We start from the raw sequence: 17,581 nt of genomic DNA, 5'->3' as shown, positions 1-17,581 counted from the left end.
GCGCCTATCTATTAACTTATTTTATTTATATGGTGTCTCTCACTCTTAGGCTAAAAAAACTGTAAATGAAAACTGCTTTCATTCTTACAAAGCTACATCATTGTAGCATGCCTAGTATAATTTCTAGCTGCTAGTATATATAAGCAGTAGCAAAGTTTCTTTATACAATTACTAGTACTCATTCTACTTTCAGTACCATCCTCTTTTTAAATAAATAAATAAACACAATAGCTATTATTATAGACACGCTGCAACTGTACATGCAATATAGTTTATTAGTATATTCTTACAATTCATTTCAATGACTGAAAGTTACTTGAAACCAAATATAAGGAGAAAAAGTAAAGAAGTCAACAAATATACTACCATGGTATGATAGTATGTTAATGGTTCTCATATAGCTGCTTACAGATTTTTTAAGTGTGACTTCAAGGCTGTCCTAAATTATTGCTAGTGGTGTATATCAGGAGGAATAAAAGCTTTATCTTTGTCCTTGATGATTCATCTTTAAGATTTCTATACCAATAATTTTCTATGGGGTTGGAAGAGTTTTATTATTTTCAGTAAAATCTGTGAACAAACAAAAATTTTGATCATTTCCCTTGTATTCATTCACAAGCAGTATGAACACCTGAATTATGAATTTTTTTTTTGATTTGGTTTGGTTTGGTTTTTAATATAATCTCTGATGATTGAACTCGAAGCATTCTTTTCCAGTATATGGGTGATTAAATTGTGTATATGAACTTTTGAGGCAGTTTAGATTTAGGATAAATTACTTTTAAAGCAAAATTTGATTCTTTGTGATGATTCAGATTTACAGGATTTGATCTTTAATAATAAATCCAAAGTAGTAGTGGCATTTTTTTTAAAGTTTCTAGAATTAGTCTGTTGAATATTACAATTTTAAAATTAATCTCTAGTTGACTTTGAACATAAATGAATCCTTAAGGTTTCAGTCTCTATTCTCTGCAAGGTACATCAAAGTAATTTCTTACATTTAATGTCAGTCAGTACTGTGGAATATTTGCACTGCCCACCCTTGACTTGGCTAACACCAGTTGTTAAAATAGGTATGTGAAAGTAAACAGTTGATGTGAAAGGAACATACAAAATTGACAGAAACTTTGCCTGAAACTTTTTGAGTTATAGAATAAAGTGACTGTCGGACTGCTTAAACAGTAGCCTGGGAATTAAAAAAAAGATTTAGAAACAAAGAACTCCAAAGATGGAAAAGAAGTATAAAAGAGAATTTTCAGTGTTTGGAGTTGCAACATTTTTGAGGGAAAGACCTTAGAGTACAACCATCAGCAATCAAAGCTTGCTTAGACAATGCTGAAAGTCTTCTTCTGGCATCAGGATATCTGGATTGGCCAGACAGAACAACTTTGGATGCTATGAAAAGCTTGAATCCTGGCATGTGTATGAATGTGGCCTCTGTGTGTGTGTGTGTGTGTGTGTGTGTGTGTGTGCACATAATTGTGTGCACATATGGGTGGGTGTAAGGTTAAAGCATTTTGAAATTGGTTATAGAGGGATGTTTCTGAGCATTTTATAAGTTCCTAGTATGGTATTTTGTAAGTTGTATTGCTGATATTAATCCATGAATGAATCATTGATTACCTGCTAATTATGTGACACTAATAAATCAATAAACCATTGTGATCTTGATTTGGTTTTAAACACAAGGACCGAGCAGTTTTTCTATGACAGTTTTCATTACATATGTTCATGGGCTCGTATAGTCTTTAAGAAGAAGTATATATATTTTTATATATACAACATAGTTCACCTGTTATAACTTAATGGAAAGGTCAAAAGAGGTGCAAGAGTCCTTTTCTTTATATAGATGTGATTTACAAAAGTTAAAGAAAAGTTTATCTATTTGTTTGTTTATTTATTATTATTTTTTTTTTTTTCCAGAAAAATATGGTCACACTTCCTTGCATCCTAGTTTATGCATATATATCACACTAACAACTATTTGAGGTACATTCTCTCTATTAAACTTGCAAACACTTTGAGACAGAAATCTTTTTTCTTTCTTTTTAGGAGACTGCCTAATATTGTAAGGCAAATGTAGTCTAATAGTGCATTCCTGCACTACACATAAGCAGCAATAAAAATATTAATCCTAGAAATACATATAAAGTGTGATAAGGATTCATTTCAAATCCAGTAGCTTAAAGTTCAAAAGGTTAATTAAAGTCCAAATCTAATCAAGCTAGGCAATATTGATTTTCATACCCCAAGCGAAAATCCTGTGTAGATAACAGAACTAAATTCTCTCTCTTTTTTTTTTTTTTTTTTTTTTTTTTTTTTTTTTTTTTTTTTTCTGTAAATGGTGATAAAGTTTGCTGAGATCATAAAATATTTCTGAGGTAGACCAAAACATAAAGACAAAGCACTTAACACCTTCTGTCAGACCACCAAGAATTAGAAAAACTTTCTAGTCATTCTGTAGGACCCCTTGGAGTATTGTATTTATATACAAGCCAGATGGGGTAAACAGTAGATGTGTGCAATTTCCTCCTAATCCCAACATTTTTACAAGAAATAGTCATTCACTTTTACCTTTAGATTTTTTTTTTTTTGTTATTTATATTAGTTAGAGCTCTATCTCTTGATTTCTTGCTATGAAGCTGTGCTACAAGGTATTAACTATCCTTGTAAGCATCGTGATTTCTTTGTGATCAAGTGAACTGTCTTCACCAGCCTCATGTTCTTAGTCCAGTTCTTTCATTCTTATTCTTTCTGAAAGCTGTTCATTCCTGAGACTGAGATAATCTATCAGTTCCTTTGTTTCCTCTAACAACTTCTTCTAATCTGCTCTAAGAGGTGCTGTGGTTCTAATAAAGTGATCTTTACCTATGATGTTTATTGCTATGTATTAATAAAAACAATATTTTGGATTTTTTCTGAAAAAAATGAGGAACTTACTAACATACTTGACTTTCTCAGTTACATTGAGGTTTACTTCCTAGGTTTATTACTGTATTTTTCCATGTTGTAGCTGCCTAAACTGTTGTGTGTAGAGCAAATATGCAGTACATGGGGATAAATGGTTAAAAAATAATCTTTCTCTGAGCTCCCAAGACATAAAAATTTCAGATGTATAGTGTACACTTATATTTCTATACTTCTTTAGATAGTATATTTCTATACTTCAGATTCACTTCAGATAAGGCTGAACACCGGACAATCAGATGTTATTATCTGTAACATCTGATTATAGCTTTGAAAATATCTTTTTGCAAACATCTTGTCATGTGACAAAACACAGTGTAAAGTTAGCATTATCTTCCCTGATATAGCACATCAGCTGTATAAAGGATGTGAAAAAAATGGTGTGATTTTCACAGCTGACAGGAGTACCTTGTATTTTGTCAGGGGTAATCTCATGACAACATTTTTATAAATGTACCTAGGAGGATATTTGGGAACTTAAATTAGACTTCAGACTGACAACTGCAAACATAGCCACAGAAGAAAGAAAGAGTAGTATGCCATGATTAAGATTTTATGGGAACTAGTGTTATTTGCAATCTAGAGATTCACAGTCATGGAGAAAGGACCAACAAAAATATATATATTTCATTTTACTTAGTAATCATGTTTTGTTGTCCATTTTTTTTTATGTTGTGCATAATATTCAAGCACCACTTCCACCAAGTTCAGGATCAGTGCATCTCCACAAGAAAGAACTCAGTTAAGGGGGGCAGGTGACCTGCGTGGATGGGCAAAGAGCTCTTGGGAAAACTTGAGTAGAAAGCATACATGATGTGGAAGAAGGGAAAGACCAGTTGGGTGGAATACAGAAATATTGACTGAGAATGAAGGGGTGCAATGAGGAAGGCCAAGGGCCAGCTAGAATTAAATTTAGCAAGAGACATCAAGGATAGCAAGAAGGACTTCTTCAAATACATCAGCAGCAAAAGAAAGACGAAGGAAAATGTGGGTGCGCTGCTAAATGAGATAGGTGCCTTGGGAAGGTGCATACAGAGAAGGTGGAGTTACTGAATGCCTCTTTGCTTCAGTCTTCACTGCTAAGGTGAGCCCCCACACACTACTGAGCCTGGAAACAAGAGAGAAAACCTGGAGAGAGAAAGACGTTCCCCGGTTGAAGAGGACTGAGTTAGAGTTTATGTAGGCAAGCTAGACACCCACAAATCTATGGGCCCTGACAGATTACACCTGAGGGTGCTGAGGGAGTCAGCAATGTGATTGCTGAACTGCTTTCCATCATCTATCAGTGGTCACGGTCAACTGGAGAGGCCCCAGATAACTGGAGACTTATTACTGTGAAGCCCATCTGTAAGAAGGGTCGTAAGGAGGACGTGGGGAACTGCAGGCCTAGCAGCCTGACTTCAGTGCCAGAAAAGGTCATGGAGCAGGTCATCTTGAAAGCATTCACACAGCATAGGTGGGACAACCAGGGGATAAGGCCCAGTCAGCATGACTTTATGAAAGGCAAGTCCTGCCTAATCAACCTCCTCTCCTTCTATGACCAGGTAACCCACCTGGTGGATGAGGGAAAGGCTGTTGACATAGTGTACCTAGACTTCAGCAAAGCCTTTGACACAGTCTTCCTTCCGAGGTTGGATCGATGGGCAGAGGCCAATGGGATGAGGTTCAACATGGCTAAGTGCTGGGTCCTGCGTTTTGGTCACAACAACCCCATGCAACACCACTGGCTTGGGGCAGAGTGGCTGGAAAGCTGTGCAGAGGAAAAGGATCTGGGGGTGTTGGTCAACACTTACCTGAACTTGAGCTGGCAGTGTGCCCAGGTGGCCAAGAAGGCCAACGGCATCCTGGCTTGTATCAGGAATAGTGTAGCCAGAAGGACCAGGGAGGTGATTGTCCCCCTGTACTCAGCTCTGGTGAGGCCGCACCTCGAGTACTGTGTTCAGCTTTGGGCCCCTCATTTCAAGAAAGACATGGAGGCCTTGGAGCTTGTCCAGATAAGGGCTATGAAGCTGGTGAAGGGTCTGGAACACAAGTCCTGTGAGGAGCGACTGAGGGAGCTGGGGTTGTTTAGTCTGGAGAAGAGGAGGCTCAGGGTAGACCTTATTGCTCTCTACAACTACCGGAAAGGAAGTTGTGGGGAGCTGGGGGTCAGCCTCTTGTTGCAGGTAATTAGTGATAGGACTAGAGGGAAAGGCCTCAAATTGCACTAGAGGAGGTTTAGGTTAGGAATTAGAAAACATTTCTTCTCAGAAAGAGTAGTCAGACATTGGAACAGATTGCTCAGGGAGGTGGTGCAGTCACCATCCCTATGGGTGTTTAAGAAAGATTGGACATGGTACTTAGGGATATGGTTTAGTGGGTGATAGTGGTGGTAGGGAAATCATAGAATCATAGAATCATCAAGGTTGGAAAAAGACCTTCAAGATCAAAGGAGATCAAGATCCCTGTGAGGAAGGACTGGGAGACCTGGGTCTCTGTGGGAGACAGAGGGATTTGGCCAACCTCTTTTCAGTGGTTTGTGGGGATAGGACAAGGGACAATGGCCACAAAATGAAGCACAGGAAGTTCCACACCAACATGTGAAAGAACTTCTTCACAGTAAGGGTGACAGACCACTGGAACAGACTTCCCAGGGAGGTTGTGGAGTCTCCTTCTTTGGAGATATTCAAGACCTGTCTGGATGCCTACCTGGGCAACCTGCTCTAGGGAACCTGCTTTGGCAGGGGTGTTGAACCCGATGATCTCTTGAGGTCCCTTCCAACCCCTACAATTCTGTGATTCTGTGATCATCTGGTCCAACCATCACCCTACTAAAAATAAGAAGCTAGATGGTTGGACCAGATGATATTGGAGGACTTTTTCAACCTTAATGATTCTATGATTCTATGATTGTTTTGAACCATAGAATCACAAACTATCTGATAAAGCTATAGGGAACTTTACCTTTATTGAAAGTTTCAAAACTTTTTCCTTCCCTTAAGAAGAGAAGGATTTGATGAATCATTTGCTGATTTACACTAATCACATGGTTGGAAGATTTCTTCCATTAATAGTGCTGTTTTAAAATAAAGTTAAAAAAATATTGTACATTGCAGATTGCTTTTGTTTCAGTCATATAAAATAAGAATATTTTTATGCTAATCATTAATATTTTAGTAGAGAAAAAAGGAAGAAAAAGGTGTCCTGGTTTCAGTTAGGACAGAGTTAATTTTCCTCCTAGTAGCTGGCAGGGTGCTATGTTTTGGATTAGAATGAGAAGAGCGCTGATAACATGCTGATGTTTTAATTGTTGTAGAGCAGTGCTTACACCAAGCCAAGGACTTTTCAGCCTCTCTCTGTCCTGCTAGCGAGCAGGCTAGGGATGCAGCAGAAGCTGGGAGGGGACAGACCCAGGACAGCTGACCCAAACTGGCCAAAGGGGTATTCCATACCATCTGACGTCATGCTGAACAATATATAGGGGTGGCTAGCCGGGGTGGAGGGGTGGCCGGCTGCTCGGGGATAGGCTGGGCATCGGTCAACGGGTGGTGAGCAATTGCATTGTGCATCACTTATTTCGTACACATTATTACTATTAATACTATTATTATTATTATTATTGTTGTTATTCTTTTCCCTGTCTTAATAAACTGTCTTTATCTCAACTCACAGGCTTCACTTTCCCGTTTCTCTCCCCCATCCCGGAGAGGGAGGGGGGAGGGTGAGCGAACGGCTGTGTGGTGTTTGACTGCCAGCCGGGCTAAACCACAACAGCCCATTTGGCGCCCAACGTGGGGCTCGAAGGGTTGAGATATCGACAGATTTGACCAGAGTGTGTTAAACTAAAATTGGTATAAGTATTCGACCTGCTTAATAGTTGCTAGTCACAATGTTGATTGCCTTAGTCTCAAGTCTGCTGTGCCTGTTTCCCAAATTGAGTTTTATAGCAAGTTACTTTCTGTATGTGCTCCCTGTCGTGCTGTTTACCCTTTCCGGGCCCTGGTTTAAGATTGTTATGGTACTGTGTGGTGTAACGATGGCTTATGAAATGATGAGATATCTGGTCATGACTCTAACCTGGTATTTGTACTCAGCACTGTCGTCGACTCTATACTTCGGAAACCATATCTCAGAAACTATTAGCAATTACACCTATTGCCTTTTTTCATCAGGGAGTCAGTCTCTGGAGGGGACAGGGGAAGATATTTTTTCCTACCTGTTCACTCTCCCTTCCTCCTTCACCACCCTCTTATCCCCCGAGCTAGTTACGGTAGCTCTCCAAGATGTTGAATATCCTTGGGATACTCAGACCAGCATGTTCTTGTTATGTCTCCTGAATGCGCTTCAGGTTTTGTTTAAGGTTAAACAACTACTTAGGAATCTCATCCGGAGATCTGTCTTGAGGCGGGATATTTGCGAGTGGCAGGGAGTGTGGGAGGATATGGGCAGGTTTCTAGAGCAGTGGGCACCTCCAGTGTTTTGGACATTCACCCCTGAACAACTGCAAAATCCTAAAAAACTGGTAGAATGCTTGAAAAAAAGGTGTCATGACTCTGGCAGTTCCAAAGTGACACAAATCACTGTGGCGTGCTGGGGTCTGGCTTGTGCCTATCGAGCTGCAATTGATGCTACTATCAACCTAGTGACAGACCCTGCGGCCGTTCCAGTCCCGGCTCCTGCAGCCACTCCAGCTCCAGCTCCCGCAGCCGTCCCAGCTCCAGCTCCCGCAGCTGTCCCGGCTCCAGCTCCCGCAGCCGTTCCGGCTCCAGCTCCCGCAGCCGTTCCGGCTCCAGCTCCCGCAGCCATTCCAGCTCCCGCAGCCGTTCCAGCTCCCGCAGCCGTCCCGGCTCCAGCTCCCGCAGCCATTCCGGCTCCAGCTCCCGCAGCCGTCCCGGCTCCAGCTCCCGCAGCCGTCCCGGCTCCAGCTCCCGCAGCCATTCCCACTCCTGTGGCTGGGTCAGAGAAACGAACTGTAGCAGTGCAAGTTGCCCCTGCAGAGGGTACTCCAACCCCTGTGGCAGACCCTGTGGCTGGGTCAGAGAAACGAGCCGTAGCAGTGCAAGTTGCCCCGGCAGAGGGTATTCCAACCCCTGTGGCAGACCCTGTGGCTGGGTCGGAGAGGCGAGCTGTAGCAGTGCAAGTTGCCCCTGTAGAAAAGGTGAAAAAGTGGTATAGAGACGCAGGTCGTTTAGAACGCAGAAAGTCTTCTGCTAAGTCTGGGTCTGGAGAGACGAGGCTGGGCCATCAAGTGTGCAGGAGGATGAAGATGAGGATGAGGATGTCAGTAAGTCAACAGTAACTACCCGAACCCTATACCAGCGTGAGCTACGAGATGTGCAAAAAGATTTTGGTCGCTGTATAGGTGAACAGCTTGTCACCTGGCTGCTCCGGTGCTGGGACACTGGAGCCAATGGTGTGAAATTAGAGGGCAGGGAAGCCAAGCGGTTGGGATCCCTTGCTAGAGATGCAAGCATTGACAAAGCAATTGGAGATGGAGCACGATCTCACAGCCTCTGGAGGCGTCTCCTGTTAGCTGTGAAGGGAAGGTATCCCTACAAGGAAGAACTTGTATGTGTACCAGTCAAGTGGACCACCATGGAGAAGGGAATTCAGTACCTGAGGGAATTAGCCGTACGGGAAGTAATTTATAAGGACTTAAACGATGCACAAACATCCACAGATCCAGATGAAGTCCAGTGTACTCGACCCATATGGCGGAAGTTTGTACGGAATGCACCATCAACATGGGCCAGCACATTGGCAATAATAACCTGGAAAAACGGTGAAGATCCCACAGTGGGTGACATGGCTAAACAACTCCGGGAGTACGAAGGAAATCTCTCCTCTTCCCTACAGGCCTGCGTCTCGGCTGTGGAGAAACTCTCTGAAGAGTTCCACCACCTTAAAGAGAATTTATCTTCCCCCCCACCTGAACAAACCAGTGGCCACCAACTAAAAGAGAATACTTTGGAGAAACTTTTTGAAGAGGTCCAGCAACTTAAAGAGAGTGTATTTTCTTCCCCACCTGTACAAACCAGCGTCTCAGCTATTAGGGGTAAACGTTCATCCGTGCAAAGAAGACAATATGGTGGGTATACACCCCGCACCACCCTGTGGTTTTACCTACGTGACCATGGAGAGGACATGAGAAAATGGGATGGAAAATCTACTGAGACCCTAGAGGCACGGGTACGTGAGTTGCAAAAGAAAACAATCGGGAGAAAGGGGTTCTCTGAAAAGTTTGCTGCTCCAACTTCTAGCAGGCAGTCTTTTAAACACAGAAATGAAGATTCTGACCAGGACTAGAGGGGCCCTGCCTCCAGCCAGGGGGAGGAAAGGGACAACTGAGTTTATTGGACTGTGTGGATTCGATGGCCTGGCACGTCTGACGCACAGAAGTATAAGGCTCTAGTAGACACCGGTGCACAATGTACTCTAATGCCATCAAGCTGTAAAGGGCCAGAGCCCATCTGTATTTATGGCGTGACAGGGGGATCCCAGCAGTTAACTGTATTGGAAGCTGAAGTGAGTCTAACCGGAAATGAGTGGCAAAAGCACCGTATTGTGACTGGCCCGGATGCTCCGTGCATCCTTGGCATAGACTATCTTAGAAGAGGATATTTCAAGGACCCAAAAGGGTTCCGCTGGGCTTTTGGCAGAGCTGCCTTAGAGACAGAGGACATTAGACAGTTGTCTACCTTGCCCGGTCTCTCAGAGGACCCTTCTGTTGTGGGGTTGCTGAGGGTTGAAGAACAGCAAGTGCCAATCGCTACCACAACTGTGCACCGGCGGCAATATCGCACCAACCGAGACTCCCTGATTCCCATCCATAAGCTAATTCGTCAACTGGAGAGCCAAGGAGTGATCAGCAAGACCCATTCACCTTTTAATAGTCCCATATGGCCAGTGCGAAAGTCTAATGGTGAGTGGAGACTAACAGTGGACTATCGTGGCCTGAACGAAGCCACGCCACCACTGAGTGCTGCAGTGCCGGACATGCTAGAACTCCAGTACGAACTGGAATCAAAGGCAGCCAAGTGGTATGCCACAATTGATATCGCTAATGCATTTTTCTCCATCCCTCTAGCAGCAGAGTGCGGGCCACGGTTTGCTTTCACTTGGAGGGGAGTCCAATATACTTGGAATCGGCTGCCCCAGGGGTGGAAACATAGCCCTACCATTTGCCATGGACTGATCCAGTCTGCGCTGGAGCAGGGGGAGGCTCCTGAACACCTGCAGTACATCGATGACATCATTGTGTGGGGTGACACTGCAGAGGAAGTTTTCGAGAAAGGGAAGAAAATAGTCCAAATCCTTCTGAAGGCCGGTTTTGCCATAAAACAAAATAAAGTTAAAGGACCTGCACGAGAGATCCAGTTTTTAGGAATAAAATGGCAAGATGGACGTCGTCAAATCCCAATGGATGTGATCAACAAAATAACAGCTATGTCTCCACCAACTAGCAAGAAGGAAACACAAACATTCCTAGGTGTCGTGGGGTTTTGGAGAATGCATATTCCAAATTACAGTCTGATTGTAAACCCGCTCTACCAAGTAACTCGTAAGAAGAATGCTTTTGAATGGGGCCCTGAGCAACGACAAGCCTTTGAACAAATTAAACAAGAAATAGTTCATGCAGTAGCCCTTGGGCCAGTCCGAACAGGACCAGATGTAAAGAATGTGCTCTACACCGCAGCCGGGGAGAATGGCCCCACCTGGAGCCTCTGGCAGAAAGAACCTGGGGAAACTCGAGGTCGACCCCTGGGGTTTTGGAGTCGGGGATACAGAGGATCTGAGGCCCGCTATACTCCAACCGAAAAGGAGATATTGGCAGCATATGAGGGAGTTCGATCTGCTTCGGAAGTGGTCGGTACTGAAGCGCAGCTCCTCCTGGCACCCCGACTGCCGGTACTGGGTTGGATGTTCAGAGGAAGGGTCCCCTCTACACATCATGCAACTGATGCTACATGGAGCAAGTGGGTTGCACTGATTACTCAGCAGGCTCGAATAGGAAACCCCAGTCGCCCAGGAATCCTGGAAGTGATTATGGACTGGCCAGAAGGCAAGTACTTTGGGATATCATCAGAGGAGGAGGTAGTCCGTGCTGAAGAAGCCCCACTGTACAACAAGCTACCAGAAAATGAGAAGAAATATGCCCTGTTCACTGATGGGTCCTGTCGTATTGTGGGAAAGCATCGGAGATGGAAAGCTGCTGTATGGAGTCCTACACGACGAGTTGCAGAAGCTGCTGAGGGAGAAGGTGAATCGAGTCAGTTTGCAGAAGTGAAAGCCATTCAGCTGGCCTTAGATATTGCTGAACGAGAAAAGTGGCCAGTTCTCTATCTCTATACTGATTCATGGATGGTAGCAAATGCCCTGTGGGGGTGGCTACAACAATGGAAGCAGAACAACTGGGAACGCCGGGGCAAACCCATCTGGGCTGCTGCATTGTGGCAAGATATTGCTGCCCGGGTAGAGAACCTGGTTGTAAAGGTACGCCATGTAGATGCTCATGTGCCCAAGAATCGGGCTACTGAAGAACATCAAAACAACCAGCAGGTGGATCAGGCTGCTAAGATTGAAGTGGCTCAGGTGGACCTGGACTGGCAACATAAAGGTGAATTATTTATAGCCCGATGGGCCCATGACACCTCAGGCCATCAAGGTAGAGATGCAACATACAGATGGGCTCGTGACCGAGGGGTGGACCTGACCATGGACACTATAGCACAGGTTATTCATGATTGTGAAACATGTGCTGCAATTAAACAAGCCAAACGGTCAAAGCCTCTCTGGTATGGAGGACGATGGCTGAAATACAAATATGGAGAGGCCTGGCAGATTGATTACATCACACTCCCCCAAACCCGCAACGGCAAGCGCCACGTACTTACAATGGTGGAAGCAACCACCGGATGGCTGGAAACATATCCTGTGCCCCATGCCACCGCCCGGAACACTATCCTGGGCCTTGAAAAGCAAGTCCTATGGCGACATGGCACCCCAGAAAGAATTGAGTCAGACAATGGGACTCATTTCCGAAACAACCTTATAGACACTTGGGCCAAAGAACATGGTATTGAGTGGGTGTATCACATCCCTTATCATGCACCAGCCTCCGGGAAAGTTGAACGATACAATGGACTGTTAAAGACTGCACTGAAAGCAATGGGTGCTGGGACATTCAAAAATTGGGAAACACATCTGGCAAAGGCCACCTGGTTAGTCAATACTAGAGGATCTGCCAACCGAGCTGGACCTGCCCAATCAAACCTGTTACGCACTGTAGAAGGGGATAAAGTTCCTGTAGTGCACGTAAGAAACATGCTGGGTAAGACAGTCTGGGCTACTCCCGCCTCAGGAAAAGGCAAGCCCATTCGTGGGATTGCTTTTGCTCGGGGACCTGGATGCACTTGGTGGGTAATGCAAGAGAATGGGGAGGTCCGGTGTGTACCTCAAGGGGACCTAATACTGGGTGAGAATAGCCCATGAGTTGAATTATAATATGTTAATTATCATATAACACTGTATGTCATCGCTACCATGGTTGCTATATATCATAGATGAAAATGGTGATTAATTAGAAAGTATTGGAAAGAGTGTAACCTGAGCATGACATAAATGGTATGGAATAAGGGGTGGATATCTGTCCTGGTTTCAGTTAGGACAGAGTTAATTTTCCTCCTAGTAGCTGGCAGGGTGCTATGTTTTGGATTAGAATGAGAAGAGCGCTGATAACATGCTGATGTTTTAATTGTTGTAGAGCAGTGCTTACACCAAGCCAAGGACTTTTCAGCCTCTCTCTGTCCTGCTAGCGAGCAGGCTAGGGATGCAGCAGAAGCTGGGAGGGGACAGACCCAGGACAGCTGACCCAAACTGGCCAAAGGGGTATTCCATACCATCTGACGTCATGCTGAACAATATATAGGGGTGGCTAGCCGGGGTGGAGGGGTGGCCGGCTGCTCGGGGATAGGCTGGGCATCGGTCAACGGGTGGTGAGCAATTGCATTGTGCATCACTTATTTCGTACACATTATTACTATTAATACTATTATTATTATTATTATTGTTGTTATTCTTTTCCCTGTCTTAATAAACTGTCTTTATCTCAACTCACAGGCTTCACTTTCCCGTTTCTCTCCCCCATCCCGGAGAGGGAGGGGGGAGGGTGAGCGAACGGCTGTGTGGTGTTTGACTGCCAGCCGGGCTAAACCACAACAGGGAAGAAAAAAGAAGGAAGGCAATGAAAAATTTTGTCACATGCTGACATTTAATATGTTAAATTCATATCTAAATATATGAATAGAATTATTCATTATTATATGAATAATATTCATATGATGTATGGATATTCAATATTCATTTGAATATATTCAAATATATTCTCTGTAATGGTAGGAAAGCTGAATTAAAGTAGGTTTAGAATTGTTTAGAATTTAGAATTTAGAATTTAGAATTAGGAAGTGAAAATCATTCTTGCTTAACAGAGAGAAACTAAGTTAGAGTAGAGCTTCTAGTTCTTGGAAGAACCACACTGAACATGACAAAACTTTTTGACAAATAGAATAACTGAATTTCTGGAGAAATTCAGACTGTCAAGTTGACTTGTCAAAGCCAAAGTATCCAGTCTTATGCATAATAATAAGAAGCTATTACATATGCATATACCTTTGTCCTGGTTTCAGTTAGGACAGAGTTAATTTTCCTCCTAGTAGCTGGCAGGGTGCTATGTTTTGGATTAGGATGAGAAGAGCGCTGATAACATGCTGATGTTTTAATTGTTGTAGAGCAGTGCTTACACCAAGCCAAGGACTTTTCAGCTTCTCGCTCTGTCCCTCTGTCCTGCTAGCGAGCAGGCTAGGGATGCAGCAGGAGCTGGGAGGGGACAGACCCAGGACAGCTGACCCAAACTGGCCAAAGGGGTATTCCATACCATCTGACGTCCTGCTGAACAATATATAGGGGTGGCTAGCTGGGGTGGAGGGGTGGCCGGCTGCTCGGGGATAGGCTGGGCATCGGTCAACGGGTGGTGAGCAATTGCATTGTGCATCACTTATTTCGTACACATTATTATTATTAATACTATTATTACTATTATTATTATTATTATTATTATTATTATTGTTGTTGTTGTTGTTGTTGTTGTTGTTATTATCTTCCTGTCTTAATAAACTGTCTTTATCTCAACTCACAGGCTTCACTTTCCCGTTTCTCTCCCCCATCCCAGAGAGGGAGGGGGGAGGGTGAGCGAACTGCTGTGTGGTGTTTAGCTGCCAGCCGGGCTAAACCACAACACTCCTTTTGGCGCCCAACGTGGGGCTTCTTCAGCACGGACCACCTCCTCCTCTGATGATATCCCAAAGTACTTGCCTTCTGGCCAGTCCATAATCACTTCCAGGATTCCTGGGCGACTGGGGTTTCCTATTCGAGCCCGCTGAGTAATCAGTGCAACCCACTTGCTCCATGTAGCATCAGTTGCATGATGTGTAGAGGGGACCCTTCCTTTGAACATCCAACCTAGTACCGGCAGTTGGGGTGCCAGGAGGAGCTGCGCTTCAGTACCGACCACTTCCGAAGCAGATCGAACTCCTTCATATGCTGCCAATATCTCCTTTTCAGTTGGAGTATAGCGGGCCTCAGATCCTCTGTATCCCCGACTCCAAAACCCCAGGGGTCGACCTCGAGTTTCCCCAGGTTCTTTCTGCCAGAGGCTCCAGGTGGGACCATTCTCCCCGGCTGCGGTGTAGAGCACATTCTTTACATCTGGTCCTGTTTGGACTGGCCCAAGGGCTACTGCATGAACTATTTCCTGCTTAATTTGTTCAAAGGCTTGTCGTTGCTCAGGGCCCCATTCAAAAGCATTCTTCTTACGGGTTACTTGGTAGAGCGGGTTTACAATCAGACTGTAATTTGGAATATGCATTCTCCAAAACCCCACGACACCTAGGAATGTTTGTGTTTCCTTCTTGCTAGTTGGTGGAGACATAGCTGTTATTTTGTTGATCACATCCATTGGGATTTGACGACGTCCATCTTGCCATTTTATTCCTAAAAACTGGATCTCTCGTGCAGGTCCTTTAACTTTATTTTGTTTTATGGCAAAACCGGCCTTCAGAAGGATTTGGACTATTTTCTTCCCTTTCTCGAAAATTTCCTCTGCAGTGTCACCCCACACAATGATGTCATCGATGTACTGCAGGTGTTCAGGAGCCTCCCCCTGCTCCAGCGCAGACTGGATCAGTCCATGGCAAATGGTAGGGCTATGTTTCCACCCCTGGGGCAGCCGATTCCAAGTATATTGGACTCCCCTCCAAGTGAAAGCAAACCGTGGCCCGCACTCTGCTGCTAGAGGGATGGAGAAAAATGCATTAGCGATATCAATTGTGGCATACCACTTGGCTGCCTTTGATTCCAGTTCGTACTGGAGTTCTAGCATGTCCGGCACTGCAGCACTCAGTGGTGGCGTGGCTTCGTTCAGGCCACGATAGTCCACTGTTAGTCTCCACTCACCATTAGACTTTCGCACTGGCCATATGGGACTATTAAAAGGTGAATGGGTCTTGCTGATCACTCCTTGGCTCTCCAGTTGACGAATTAGCTTATGGATGGGAATCAGGGAGTCTCGGTTGGTGCGATATTGCCGCCGGTGCACAGTTGTGGTAGCGATTGGCACTTGCTGTTCTTCAACCCTCAGCAACCCCACAACAGAAGGGTCCTCTGAGAGACCGGGCAAGGTAGACAACTGTCTAATGTCCTCTGTCTCTAAGGCAGCTATGCCAAAAGCCCAGCGGAACCCTTTTGGGTCCTTGAAATATCCTCTTCTAAGATAGTCTATGCCAAGGATGCACGGAACATCCGGGCCAGTCACAATACGGTGCTTTTGCCACTCATTTCCGGTTAGACTCACTTCAGCTTCCAATACAGTTAACTGCTGGGATCCCCCTGTCACGCCATAAATACAGATGGGCTCTGGCCCTTTACAGCTTGATGGCATTAGAGTACATTGTGCACCGGTGTCTACTAGAGCCTTATACTTCTGTGCGTCAGACGTGCCAGGCCATCGAATCCACACAGTCCAATAAACTCGGTTGTCCCTTTCCTCCCCCTGGCTGGAGGCAGGGCCCCTCTAGTCCTGGTCAGAATCTTCGTTTCTGTGTTTAAAGGACTGCCTGCTAGAAGTTGGAGCAGCAAACTTTTCAGAGAACCCCTTTCTCCCGATTGTTTTCTTTTGCAACTCATGTACCCGTGCGTCTAGGGTCTCAGTAGATTTTCCATCCCACTTTCTCATGTCCTCTCCATGGTCACATAGGTAAAACCACAGGGTGGTGCGGGGTGTGTACCCACCATATTGTCTTCTTTGCACGGATGAACGTTTACCCCTAATAGCCGAGACACTGGTTTGTACAGGTGGGGAAAAAAAATTTGAATTTGGGGAAGAAAATCTCTTTAAGTTGGTGGACCTCTTCAGAAAGTTTCTCCAAAGTATTCTCTTTTAGTTGGTGGCCACTGGTTTGTTCAGGTGGGGGGGAAGATAACTTCTCTTTAAGTTGGTGGAACTCTTCAGAGAGTTTCTCCACAGCCGAGACGCAGGCCTGTAGGGAAGAGGAGAGACTTTCTTCGTACTGCTGGAGTTGTTTAGCCACTTCATCCACTGTGGGTTCGTCACCATCTTTCCAGGTTATTATTGCCAATGAGCTGGCATATGATGATGGTGCAATCCGTATAAACTTCCGCCACATGGGTCAAGTACACTGGACTTCATCTGGATCTGTGGATACTTGTGCGTCGTCTAGGTCCTTATAAATTACTTCCCGTACGGCTAATTCCCTCAGGTACTGAATTCCCTTCTCCATGGTGGTCCACTTGACTGGTAGACATACAAGTTCTTCCTTGAAGGGATACCTTTCCTTCACAGCTGACAAGAGACGCCTCCAGAGGCTGTGAGATCGTGCTCCATCTCCAATTGCTTTGTCAATGCCTGCGTCTCTAGCAAGGGATCCCAGCCGCCTGGCTTCCCTGCCCTCTAATTCCACACAATTGGCTCCAGTGTCCCAGCACCAGAGCAGCCAGGCGACAAGCTGCTCACCTATACAGCGACCAAAATCTTTTCGCACATCTCGTAGCTCACGCTGGTATAGGGTTCGGGTAGTTACTGTTGATTTTTCGACATCCTCATCCTCATCTTCATCCTCCTGCACATTTGATGGCCCAGCCTCATCTTCTCCATACCTAGACCTAGTAGAAGACTGTCTCCGTTCTAAACGACCTGAGTCTCTATACCATTTTTTCACCTTTTCTACAGGGGCAACTTGCACTGCTACAGCTCGCTTATCTGACCCAGCTACAGGGTCTGCCACAGGGGTTGGAATACCCTCTGCCGGGGCAACTTGCACTGCTACGGCTCGTTTCTCTGACCCAGCCACAGGGTCTGCCACAGGGGTTGGAATACCCTCTGCAGGGACAACTTGCACTGCTACAGTTCGTTTCTCTGACCCAGCCACAGGAGTGGGAGCGGCTGCGGGAGCTGGAGCAGCTGCAGGGGCTGGAGTGGCTGCACGAGCTGGAACTGGAACGGCTCCAGGAGCTGGAGCTGGAACGGCTGCGGGAGCTGGAACTGGAACGGCTGCGGGAGCTG

Source organism: Cygnus olor, chromosome 2 (assembly GCF_009769625.2).
Source record: "Cygnus olor isolate bCygOlo1 chromosome 2, bCygOlo1.pri.v2, whole genome shotgun sequence".
NCBI classification, from domain to species: domain Eukaryota; kingdom Metazoa; phylum Chordata; class Aves; order Anseriformes; family Anatidae; genus Cygnus; species Cygnus olor.
The sequence above is the reverse complement of the archived record's forward strand: the minus strand, read 5'-3'. Positions refer to the sequence as shown.